The sequence below is a fragment of the Miniopterus natalensis genome, chromosome 14 (assembly GCF_054644295.1).
Source record: "Miniopterus natalensis isolate mMinNat1 chromosome 14, mMinNat1.hap1, whole genome shotgun sequence".
Lineage (NCBI taxonomy): Eukaryota > Metazoa > Chordata > Mammalia > Chiroptera > Miniopteridae > Miniopterus > Miniopterus natalensis.
In genome coordinates, this window is record NC_142094.1 from 20366541 (window position 1) to 20379087 (window position 12547).

Below are 12547 nucleotides of genomic sequence, written 5' to 3' on the forward strand. Positions count from 1 at the left end.
TGAAAGGAGTGAGGAAAATGTTACATGAACAAAATGAGAATATTAGTAAAAGGATAAAAATTTGAACCAAATAAAAATTCTGGAGTGAAAAATACATTGACTGAATTGAATTTCCTAGAGGGGTTGAACAACAGGCTTGAACAAGCAGAAGAATAAATCAGCCAGCTTGAAGACAGATATTCAAAGTAGCAAGTCCGAGGAATAACAATGAAGAAACACACCCAGAGCCAGAGGGACATACAGGGCACCACTGGGCAGCCATGTACTAGTTACATGGATCCCTGAGGGAGGAGATGGTTGGTGAGGGATCATTTTAAAAAATAATGGTCAATAATTCCCCAAACCTGATGTAGATCTACAAATCCCCAAAGCTTAAAGAATTCCAAGTAGCATAAATCTAAAGAGAAAGACACTAAGACACATTATAATCAAATGAAAGCCAAATAGTGAGAATCTTGAAAGCAAGAGAAAACTGGCGTTGTATATATGGAATCCTGAATAAGGCTATCAGTGAATTTCTTGGTAAAATCCTACAAGGCCAGAAGGCAGTAAGATGACACATTTAAAATGGTGAAAGAAAAAATGTGTCAATCAAGAATTCTATAATGTAGCACAAGTGTCCTACAAAATGAGGGTGAACTTAATACATTCCCACTGAAGGAGTTTCATTACCACTAAACCTGCCCTACAAGGAATGCTTCCAGTTGAAAGGATCCTAGACATTGACTTAAGTCCATATCAAATATAAAGAGCTATAATAAAGGTAAACATATGGTCAATAGAAAAATCAACATTGTGATTTTGGTCTTAACTCCACTTTTTTTTTCTATAGGATTTAAAAGACAAATGCATAAAACATAAGTCTGTGTTAATGGGTACACAACATATAAAGATGTAATTTGTGACTTCACTAAACAAAGGACAGTGGAGCTGTAAATGAGAGTTTTTGTGTGCAATCGGAGTTAAGTCGGTATCAAGTCAAACTAGATTCTTATAACTTTAGGATGTTATGTGTAATCTCCATAGTAACCACAAGGAAAATTATCTGTAGACTATACACAAAGGGAAAGGGAAAGGAACCAAATCATGTGGTTATAAAAAATCTGAACACAAAGGACGGCAGTAACGGAGGAAATGAGGGACAAAGCTGTAAACAAAACAAAATGGCACAAGTCCATCCCTATCCGTCATTACTTTAAACACATATGGATTAAAATCCCCAATCAAAAGACAAATTTACATAAAGGGGAAGAAACATGACCTGAGTCTGAGAGACTCACTTTAGATATAAAGACATGTACGGATTGAAAGCCAAAGGATGGAAGTATAATCCCTTTCAAAATCCCAATGATTTTTTTTACAAAAATAGAAAAATCCACCCTAAAATTAATATGGAATCTCAAGGGATCCTAAATTGCCAAAGAAATCTTGAAAAAGAATGGAGGTCTCACACTCCTGATTCCAAAACTTAACTCCAAAGCTACAGCCATCAGAATAGCCTTGTACTGGCGTAAAGACAGATCTATATAAGAATAGAAGAATAGGATAGGATAGGATAGGATATAGGATATAGGATATAGGATATAGGATATAGGATAGGAAATAGAATCAAAGCCCGGAAATAAGTCTTGGTAACTCAACAACAAAAAATACCTGACTTTAAAAATGGATCAAGGACTTTAGTAGACAATTCAAGAAGATACATTAATGGCCAATAAACAGGTGAAAAGATGCTCATCACTAATCATTAGGGAAATGCAACTCAAAACCACAATGAGGTATCACCTCACACCCTTGAAGACAGCTATTATCATGCACAAAAATAAAAATAGAAAATAATGAGTGTTGCTGAGGCTATCAAGAAATTGGGATCCTGTGCATAGCAATGTAGGTAAGAATGTAAATGGTATAACCACTGTGGCAAATGGTACAGGGATTCCTCAAAAAATTAAACAGTTACCATACAGTCTAGCAATTTCATTTCTGGGTATATGTCCAAAAGTCATGAGAGCAGGGGATGAGGAGACCCATTTGTACACTCATTTTAATAGAGTTATTCCCAATAGCCACAAGGCTGTGGCAACCCACATGCCCATCAACAGATGAGTGGACAAATAAAATGTGACATACATACAATGGAATATTATTGAGGAGCTTAAAAAGGATATTCTGACACAATCTACAACATGGATGAATCCTGGAAACATGCTGAGTGAGATAAGCCAAACACAAGAGGACAAATGATGTGTGATTTCACTTATATGAGGTTCCTAGAAAAATCAGATTCATAGAGGCAAAGTAGAATGGCCATTGCCAGGGCCTTCGGGGAAGGCGTAAATGGAGTTAACTGTTTAACGGATACAGAGTTTAAACTGGGGAAGGTGAAGAACTTCTAGAGATGAATGGCGGTGGTGGTGGCTCCGCACAACAATGCAAATGTGCTTCATGCCACTAGAACATTATACTTACAGGTTAAGTTATAAATTTTATGCTATGTATATTTAACTACAGTAAAAATGCTTGAAAAAATTTAAGCATAAAACTACCCTGCAATCCAGAAATTCCTCTTCTGGATATGTACCCAAAAGAATCCAAAGCAGGGACTTGAAGAGACATTTGTACAGCCATGGTTCATAGCAGCATTATCACAGTAGCCAGAAGGCGGGAGAAACCCAAGAGTTTCCTAACAGCTGAATGGATTAAATAAAGTAAAAGATACAAAGCAGAACAGCTTTAAAGTAAAAAAGAAATAAAAGCATCCAAAAGAAAATGACAAACTGAAAATAAGCCAAGAAGATCTAACATAAAGATAGCAGAATTCCTAAATAAATACAACCAAGTGAAGGCGACAATGCTTAGAAATAATATTTCAAGAAAATTTGTATAATGTAAGTAAGTACCTGCCATTAAGCTTCTGATTGCTGAGGCACCTGTTTCAAAGCCGTCCGTGTTGAGTAAACATAGGCCCAGCTGTGTGACACAGCCACACGCAAAACAACCAGGCGCAGAACCAGGCTTCCCACTCGTGAAGCTCCCCTTTTAGAAACTGGATAACCTAGAATGCTGACCACTTGTGGGTCCCTGCTTTCCCTTCCCATGCACACTAATTTGTATTCTTCTAGTTGACATTTGCCAATAAAGAATAAACCCTTGAAACCCCAGGTACCCTGCCCTCAGTCCCTAATAAAGCCAGGTCTGCGCTCCCCCCCCGTCTAGCCATGCCCCAGCCCCCCAGGGTGTGTGAAGAATAAATCGCATTCTGAGGTTTCCTGAGGGTTTTGGCTGAGGTGCGCCCTGCAATCATAGTAAGAACCACAAGGGCTGCTCCAGCCGCAACACTGGCTCCAGCCCAGGATGTGTCTGCAGGGGCTCCCCACAAGTAATTCAGGGCCAGGCAAGTGCCTCAGGCTTTCCTAGTCAATAGCATCGCTGTCCACAGGCTGGGACTGACAACATGTTCTTAAAACAAAATATTTAAAACTACATGTTGAAAGAGCCCATTGTGTACCTGAGAATTAGCCAGAATGACCAACACAAAAACAGCCTGAAAATTGCTAGATTTTAAAGGGGGGCGGGGATTTCTTTGAGCATTTTGGCCAAAAGACCTCATCAGTTATAAGGGAGAGAAAATTAGATCATCAGATGTTGACAGCAGCACTATCCCAGAAGAAAATAGGTTAATGTTTTTAAGATAGTCAAGGAAAGAAAGTGTGAACTGAGTTTTTAATCCAGCATAACTAACCTTCTAGAATAAAGGGCACACCCAGATCTGCTATATGCAGAAAATCAGGACATACTGTTCCTAGGATTCCTTCCCAAGGAATCTAGAGAATGAGCTTTATGCACCAGAATGGGAATTATGAAATAGATATGGAAAACGATGACAGCACCAACCAAACCTGTGGGATATAGCAGCAGTCCCAGGAAAATATTTAACTTTTTAAAAATATATGTATTTTTGCTGGGCCAGGCATGGCTCACTGGTTGAGCATCCACCTAGGATCCAGGAGATCTGGGTTCGATTCCCAGTCAGGGCACATGCCCGGGTTGCGGGCTAGGCAGCTGATCAATGACTCTCTCATCATTGATGTTTCTATCTCTTGCTCTCTCCTTTCCTCTCTCTGAAATCAATTAAGATATATTTAAAAAAATAAAATATTTTTATTGATTTCAGAGAAAGAGGGAGAGGGAAGAAGGGAGAGAGAGAGAGAGAAACATCAATGATGAGAGAGTCATTGATCAGCCGCCTCCTGCACGCCCCCTGCTGGGAACTGAGCCCACAGCCCGGGCATGTGCCCTGACCCGGAATCGAACCTTGATCTGGATCCTAGGCCAATGCTCAACTGCTGAGCCACGCCGGCTGGGCAGAAAATATTTAACTTTTAATGTTTAGAGTATGATGCCAAAAAGGTTTAAAATAAATGTATTCATGGTACAGCCAGTATGGAAAACAGTATTGAAGTTTCTCAAAAAATTAGAAGTAGAACTACATATGATCCAGCATTCCACTTCTGGGCATTTATCTGAAAGAAATGAAAAGATATCTGCACCCTCATGTTCACTGCAGCATTAGTCACAATAGCCACGACACTGAAGCAATGTAAATGTCTATCAATGGATGGATGGAAGAAAGACAATGCTATATAGTAGTTCCTCAGTATCCATGGGAGATTGGTTCCAGGACCAATTCTGGATAGCAAAGTCCACAGATGTGCAAGTCCCTTATATAAAATGGCATAGTATTTGCATATAACCTACACATATCTCCCTGCATACTTTAAGTCATCTCTAGATTACTTAGAATACTTAATTCAGTGTTAAAAGCTGTTATACTATATCGTTTAGGGAGTAATCACAAGGAAAAAAGTCTGTATATGTTCAGTACAGACACAACCATCACAGCCTAACTACATAGTACACGTCAACCACAACATAACATTGTCTTTTGAATATTTTCAATCTGCGGTTGGTTGAATCCGCAGATGCAGATATAGAGGGCCAACTGTATATAAAATGGGATCTTGCCCGGCTGGCGTGGCTCAGCGGTTGAGCGTCGACCTGGGATCCAGGCGATCGGGGTTCGATTCCCGGTCAGGGCACATGCCCGGTTGCAGGCTTGATCACTGACTCTCTCATCATTGATGTTTCTATCTCTCTCTCTCCCTCTCCTTTCCTCTCTCTGAAGTCAATAAAGATATATTAAAAAATAAATAAATAAATAAAATGGAATCTTATTTAGCCATAAAAAAAAAAAAGGAAATCTTGCCCCTTGTAACAACACTGATGGACCTTGAGGACATCATGGTAAGTGAAATAAGCTAGACAGAAAGATAAATACTGTATGATCTCACTTATACATGGAATCTAAAAACAAAACAACAACAATAAAACAAACCTCTAGATACAGAGAACAGATTACTAGTTGCCAGATGTGAGGGATAGGGGTGGGGGTGAAATGGGTGAAAGTGGTCAAAATGTACAAATTTCCAGTTATAAAATAAGTAAGTCCTGGGGAGGTAATGTACAACATAGTGACTAGAGTTAATAAAGCTATACTGTATACCTGAAAGTTGCTAAGACAGGAAATCTTAAAAGTTCTCATAAGGAAAATTGTAACTGTGTGTGGTGATAGATCCCCACAGCATACTGTGGTCATCATTCTGCAATATACACAACTATCGAATCACTACGTTGTGTACCTGGAACTCATATAATGTTACATGTCAATTATATCTCAAAAAGAATTATCAGGTCCAAACCAAATGTCAGTAGTGCTAAGGTTTAGAAACTCTGATCTGAGCCATTTGGTCAAGAACAGATGATAGTGACTGGGATGAAGGGCTTGCTTGAAAAAAGTATATATTAAACGTTTTTATTGATTTCAGAGAGAAGAAAGGAGAAGGGGAGATAGAAACATCAATGATGAGAGAGAATGCCTCCGGCACAACCCCTACTGGGGATCGAGCCCACAACTCAGGCATGTGCCCTGACCGGGAATCGAACCATAACCTCTTGGTTCATAAGTCAACACTCAACCACTGAGCCAAGCCAGCCAGGCAACCAATTTTATTTCTGTAAAATTAGTAGTAATGTGCCCACTTGTATTTATGATTTAGTAGTTTGAATTCTATCTTTTCCTTAGTCATTTCAGCTAAAGATTTTTTCTAGTGGAATTTGTTCTTGAAATGCAAGATTGTTATAATAAATAAAATGTGATACATCACATTAATAGAATGGAAGAAAAACTTATGTGATAATTCCAATTGAAAAGGCATTTGACAAACTTCAACACCCTTTCAAGGTAAAAACAAACAAAAAACCAACTCAACAAACTGGGACTAAAAGGAAACTGTCTGAACATGATAGTACATCTATGAAAAACCCACAATTAACATCAAACTCAATAAGGAAAATCTGAAAGCTTATTTCCTAAGATCAAGACAATGTCCATTATATAGGTCATTATATAATGACGACGGGGTCAATTTATCAAGAGTAGATACAGACAACAATACAATAATAGGAAAGGATTTCAATATCCTACTTTCAACAATAAAGTAGATCATCCAGGCAGAAAAATCAATAAGAAAAACATTGGATTTGAACTATATTTTAGAACAAATGAACCTAACAGACATATTCAGAAAACTCCATTCAACAGCAGCAGAACATACATTTTTCTCAAGCACACACTGGATCGTTCTTCAAGATAGTTTATATGACAGGTCACAAAGTGAGTCTTAGCCAATTTAAGAAGATTGAAGTCATACCAAGTATTTTTTATAACTACAGTGGTATGAAACTGGAACTCATTAACGAGAGGAAAACTGGAAAAGGCAGGGATATGGAGAAATTAAACATCACACTCCTGAACAACCAATGTATCAAAGAAGAAATCAAAAGAGCAATAAAATATCTTGAAACAAATGAAAATAGAAACAAGTACAAAAACTTATGGGATGCAGCAAAAGTTCTAAGAGAAAAGTTTATGTCAAGCAACAGCTACATAAAGAAAAAAAAGCAACGTCTCAAACAACCTACTTAAACCTCAAGGAACTAGGAAAAGTAGAACTAAGCCCAACATTAGAAGGAAACAAAGATCAGTGCAGAAATAAATGAAATTGACAGAAAACAACAGAAATACAATAAAACGGAGTTGATTTTTGAAGGAAAAGAAAAAGAAATTTTTAACTAGACTAAGATTAGAAGAAATAAAATCATAAAAGAAAGGAGACATTACAATAGATAGTATAGAAATACAGAGGACCATAAGATATTACCATGAACAATTATACACCAGCAAATTGGATAACCTAGAAAAAAATGGATAAGTTCCCAAAAACATACTATCAAGACTGAATCATGAAGAAATAGAAAATCTGAACAAATCAATAATGAGTAAGGAGATTGAGTAGTAATCAAAAATCTCCCAACAAAGAAAAGCCTAGGAATAGATGGTTTCCTAGGTAAAATTTTTTATTTTTATTGATTTTTTTAGAGAGAGAGGAAGGAAGGGAGGGGGAAAGGGAAGGAGGAGGGGGAGAAAGAGAGTGAGAGAAACATGGATTCGTTGCTCCACCAACCCATGCATTCATTGGTTGATCCCTGTATGTGCCACAACCTGGGATTGAACCCACAACCTTAGCTTTTCGGGACAACGTTCCAATGAACTGAGCCACCCACCAGGGCTCCCAGGTAAATTTTAGCAAACATTTAGCAAAGATTGCCAATCTTTCTCAAACTCTTCCAAAAAATTGAAGAGGAGGAAACACTCTAAACTGATTTTATAAGGACAGCATTACCCTGATACCAAAACCAAAGAAGGACACTACGAGAAAAGAATAGTACTGGCCAATATCCCTGATTAACACAGATACAAAAATTCTCAAAAGAATATTATCAAACTAAATCCAACAATACATTAAAAGAATCATATGCTATGATCAAGTGGGATTTATTCCAGGGATGCAAGGATGGTTCATATATGCGAATCAATGTGATACACATTAATAAAAGATAAAAATCATATGATCATCACAAAGACACAGAAAAAGCAATTGACAAAACACGTATGTTATAAAAACTCTCAACAAATTGGATATAAAAGGAATGTACATCAACATAATAAAGGCCATATATGAAAAGTCCATAGCTAACAATATATTCAGTGGTGAAAAGCTGAAAAGTTTCCTCAAAGTGTAACATCAGGAACACGACAAATATTCCCACTCTCACTACTCCTATCCAACACTGTTTTGGAAGTCCTAGCCAGATCAATCAGGTGAGAAAAAGATATAAAGACATCCAAATCAGAAAGAAAGCAGTAAAATTGTCTCTCTGGGCAGATGATATGATCTTATATATAGAAAATCCTAAAGAAAATCCTTATATAGAGAAAGCAGTGTTAGAAATAATTAACAAATTCAGTAAATTTCAGAATACAAAAATTAACATACAGAAATAAGTTGCATTTCTATTCACTAACAACAAACTATCTGAAAAAGAAGTAAAGAAAACAATCTCATTCACAATAGCATCAGATACAATGAAATACTTAGGAATAAATTTAATCAAGGAGGTGAAAGTTCTGTACACTGAAAACCACAAGACTTTGATTAAAAAAACTGAAGATGACACAAATTGAAAGCTATCCCATGTTCATGGATGAGAAGAATTAATATTGTTAAAATGTCCATCATACCCCAACAGATCTAGATTCAATGCAATCCCTATCAAAATTCCAATGGCATTTTTCACAGAAATGGAACAAACAATCCTAAAATATGTAATCACAACAGACCCTGAATAGCTAAAGCAGTCCTGAGAAAGAATACTAAAGCTGGAGGTGTAGCACTTCTTGATTTCAAACTATATTACCAAGTTATAGTACTCAAAACATTATGGTTCTGGAAAAAAACAAAGATCAGTGTATCAGAATAGAGAGCCCAGAAATAAACCTATACATATATGGTTAATGAATTTATGACAAAGGAGACAAGAATATACAAGGGGGAAAGGACAGTCTCTTCAATAAATGATGCTGAGAAAACTGGACAGCCACAGCCGCCTGAAAAAGAATGAAACAGGACCACTATCTTATACTGTACACAAAAATAAACTCAAAATGGATTAAAGACTTGAACATAAGATCTGAAAACCATAAATCCTGTAGAGAAAAACACAGGCAGTAAGTTCTTTGACATTGGTCTTGGCAATATTTTTTTTGGATATGACACCAAAAGCAAAGACCACAAAAGCAAAAAATAAACTACAGCAAACTAAAAATCTTCTATACGGCAAAGGAAACCATCTAAAAACTGAAAAGGCAACCTATGGGATGGGAAAAAATATTTGCAAGTTATATATCTGATAAAGGATTAATACCCAAAATATATAAGGAACTCATACTCAAAATAATACTCAAAATATATAAGGAACTCAATAGCAAAATAAATTCAATTTTTTAAATGGGCAGAGGATCTGAGTAGATATTTTTCCAAAGACATACAGAGAGCCAACAGGTACATGGAAAGATGCTCGACATAACTAATCACCAGGGAAATACAAATGAAAACCACAGTAAGATACCACTTCGCACCTGTTGAAACGGCTATTATCAAAAAGACAAGAAATAACAAGTGTTAGTGAGGGTGTGGAGAAAAGGGAACATGTGTGAACTTTTGGTGAAAATGTAAATTGGTTCAGCCACTATGTAAAATAGGATGGAGACTCCTCAAAAATTAAAAATAGCCCGGCCGGGCGTGGCTCAGCGGTTGAGCGTCGACCTAGGATCCAGGCGATCAGGGTTCGATTCCCGGTCAGGGCACATGCCCGGTTGCAGGCTTGATCAATGACTCTCTCATCATTGATGTTTCTATCTCTCTCTCTCCCTCTCCTTTCCTCTCTCTGAAATCAATAAAGATATATTTAAGAAAAAAAAATTAAAAATGGAACTTCCATATGATCCAGCAATTCCACTTCTGGGTATCTATTTCCAAAGGAAATGTCATCAGGATCTTGAAGAGATGTCTGCTCTCCCATGTTCACTGCAGCACTATTCACAATCGCCAACACATGAAAACCACCTAAGTGCCCATCTACAGATGAACAAAGAAAATGTGAGATGTGCACACAACTCCCCCTAGACACACACCACACACATACACAATGGAATATTATTTAACTATGACAAAGAAAGAAATCCTGCCATTTGTGACAACATGGATGGACCTTGAAGGCATTATGTTAAGTGAAATAAGTCCGACAGAGCAAAACAAATACCGTATAATGTCGCTTATATGTGGAATCTAAACAAGCTGAACTCATAGAAACCAAGAGTAGAAAAGTGATTGCTGCAGGCTGGAAAAATCGAGGCGGCATCAGTCAAAGGGTACAAACTTTCAGTTTTAAGATGAGTAAGTTCTGAGGATGTACAGCATGGTGAGTATGGTTAATAATATTGTAGTAAATACCTGAAAGTTTCTAAGAAAACTGATGTAAAATGTTCTCACCACACGCACACACACACAAAGGTAACTATGTGAGGTGACGGAAGTGTTACCCAACCCTACTCCCTACTGTGGTAATCATTCCACAATACATGGTGTATCAAATCAACACAATGCATCTTAAACACAATGTTATGCCGATGGTACTTCAATAAAGCTGGGGGGGAACCTGGGCCAAGAGTGAGAGAACAGACATTTCTCCAAGGATGACAAATGACCAGTGAGCACATGAAAAGATGCTCAGCATCACGAATCACCAGACAATGCAAATCAAAACCACAATGAAAGACTACCGCATATCCAGCAGGATGTTATTTGTTGTAAAAGGCAAGTAGCAAGTGTTGGTGAGGAAGCGGACAAGTTGGGGGGGACGCAAGTGCAAGGCTGGGGGGACGCGGATGGTGCGGCTCCTCCGAGAAAGAGTTGCCACATGGCCTAGCAAGTCCAGCGCTAGGCGTATACCCAAAAGAAATGAAAGCGGACACGCAAATGGATATTAGGGCACCAACACTCACAGCAGCGTTATTCACAAAAATTAAGTATATTTTAATATGTCCTGATTGATTTCAGAGAGGACAGGAGAGAGAAACATCAATGGTGAGAGTCATTGATCGGCTGCCTCCTGCCGCCCCCGACTGGGGATCGAGCCCGCAACCCGGGCGTGTGCCCTGACCTGGAATCGAACCCCGATCGCCTGGATCCTAGGTTGACGCTCAACCGCTGAGCCACGCCGGCCGGGCCACGGAAGTTAAGTATTGATACACGCTGCCACACGGATGAGCTTGACAACATTATGCCAAGTGAAAGCAGCCAAACACAAGTGTTGTGTGATCGCCTGGCACCGGGCGAGGCAAATCCATAGGACTGGAAGTAGAGTCGTTGCCTGAGGCTCAGAAGAGGCACGTGGGGAACTATCGCTCAATGTTACAGAGTTTCCACCTGGGAAGGTGAAAAATTTCTGGAGATGGGTCGTGATGACCGTTGAACACTGAATGTACTAATGCCACTGCTCTGCGCATTTAAAAATGGTTAAAATGCTGTCTGTTATGTTATGTATATTTAACACAATAAAAAATGTAAAGCATCATGAATTGGGAAAATACTACTAATAGCTCCAGTCTACAGCTGCATGGGCAGGGAAGTCCTCCTCAAAGTTAACAACGTTCAGTACTGCTTGACCTTCTGGTCAAGGTGGCAGTGGGGTCACATGGCACTCGGAACCTGCCACGGCCACATCACATTACAGCTAAGTTACAGACCCACCATCGTTCAGAACTGCCCCATATCCTGCTGAACCGAGTCCTATAACTAGAGACCCAAAGCAGCAGCGGCGGGGAGGCCGGGAGGCCGCGGAGACGGGAAGGGGCTGGTCCCACACCCACATGGCGACAAGAATCCGGAGGGATATCTTGGCTGTGGAGGCCCCCTGAGGAGCGAGGGGTCCCAGCCCCACACCAGAACCCCGAGCCCAGGGCTCCAGTGCTGGGAAGAGAAGTCCCCGCAACTTCTGGGTGTAAAAGTCAGCGGATGGTGGCCGAGGGTGACAGGCTGCTGGAGTCCCCGCAGCTCCTCTTAAAGGGCCCGCACACGGACGGACTTGGACTCACTCCCTCTGAGCCCCAGCTCAAGAGGCACCAGGTACATACAGGGAGGAACTGAATTGTCTGACTTCAGGACAAGGGCTGGAGGGGCCCTTTCAGAGAGAAGTGCTGGCAGAGGCCACTGTTCCTTTGCTGAGCCCCCCACCCACCCAGAGCTGGAAGGCAGGTGCCAAATCGGAGTTCTGTCAACCTGGTTCCCACTGTTTGCCCTGCCCTGGTGGGTCCTCGAGACACCACCCCACCTGACTTGTGGAACCACCCCAGTCATTTCCAGTGACTTTTTCATACAAACGGCTCTCTTGGCTCATGCTTTGGACTTGCCTAAAATCTCTCAAACAAGCAGCATTTGGTCTCTACGTGCCCCATGCCTCTTGCTAAGTGGCCGTAGGCCTGGCACAAACAGCAGCCGACCAGGTTGCATGCAGGAGGCAACCGATC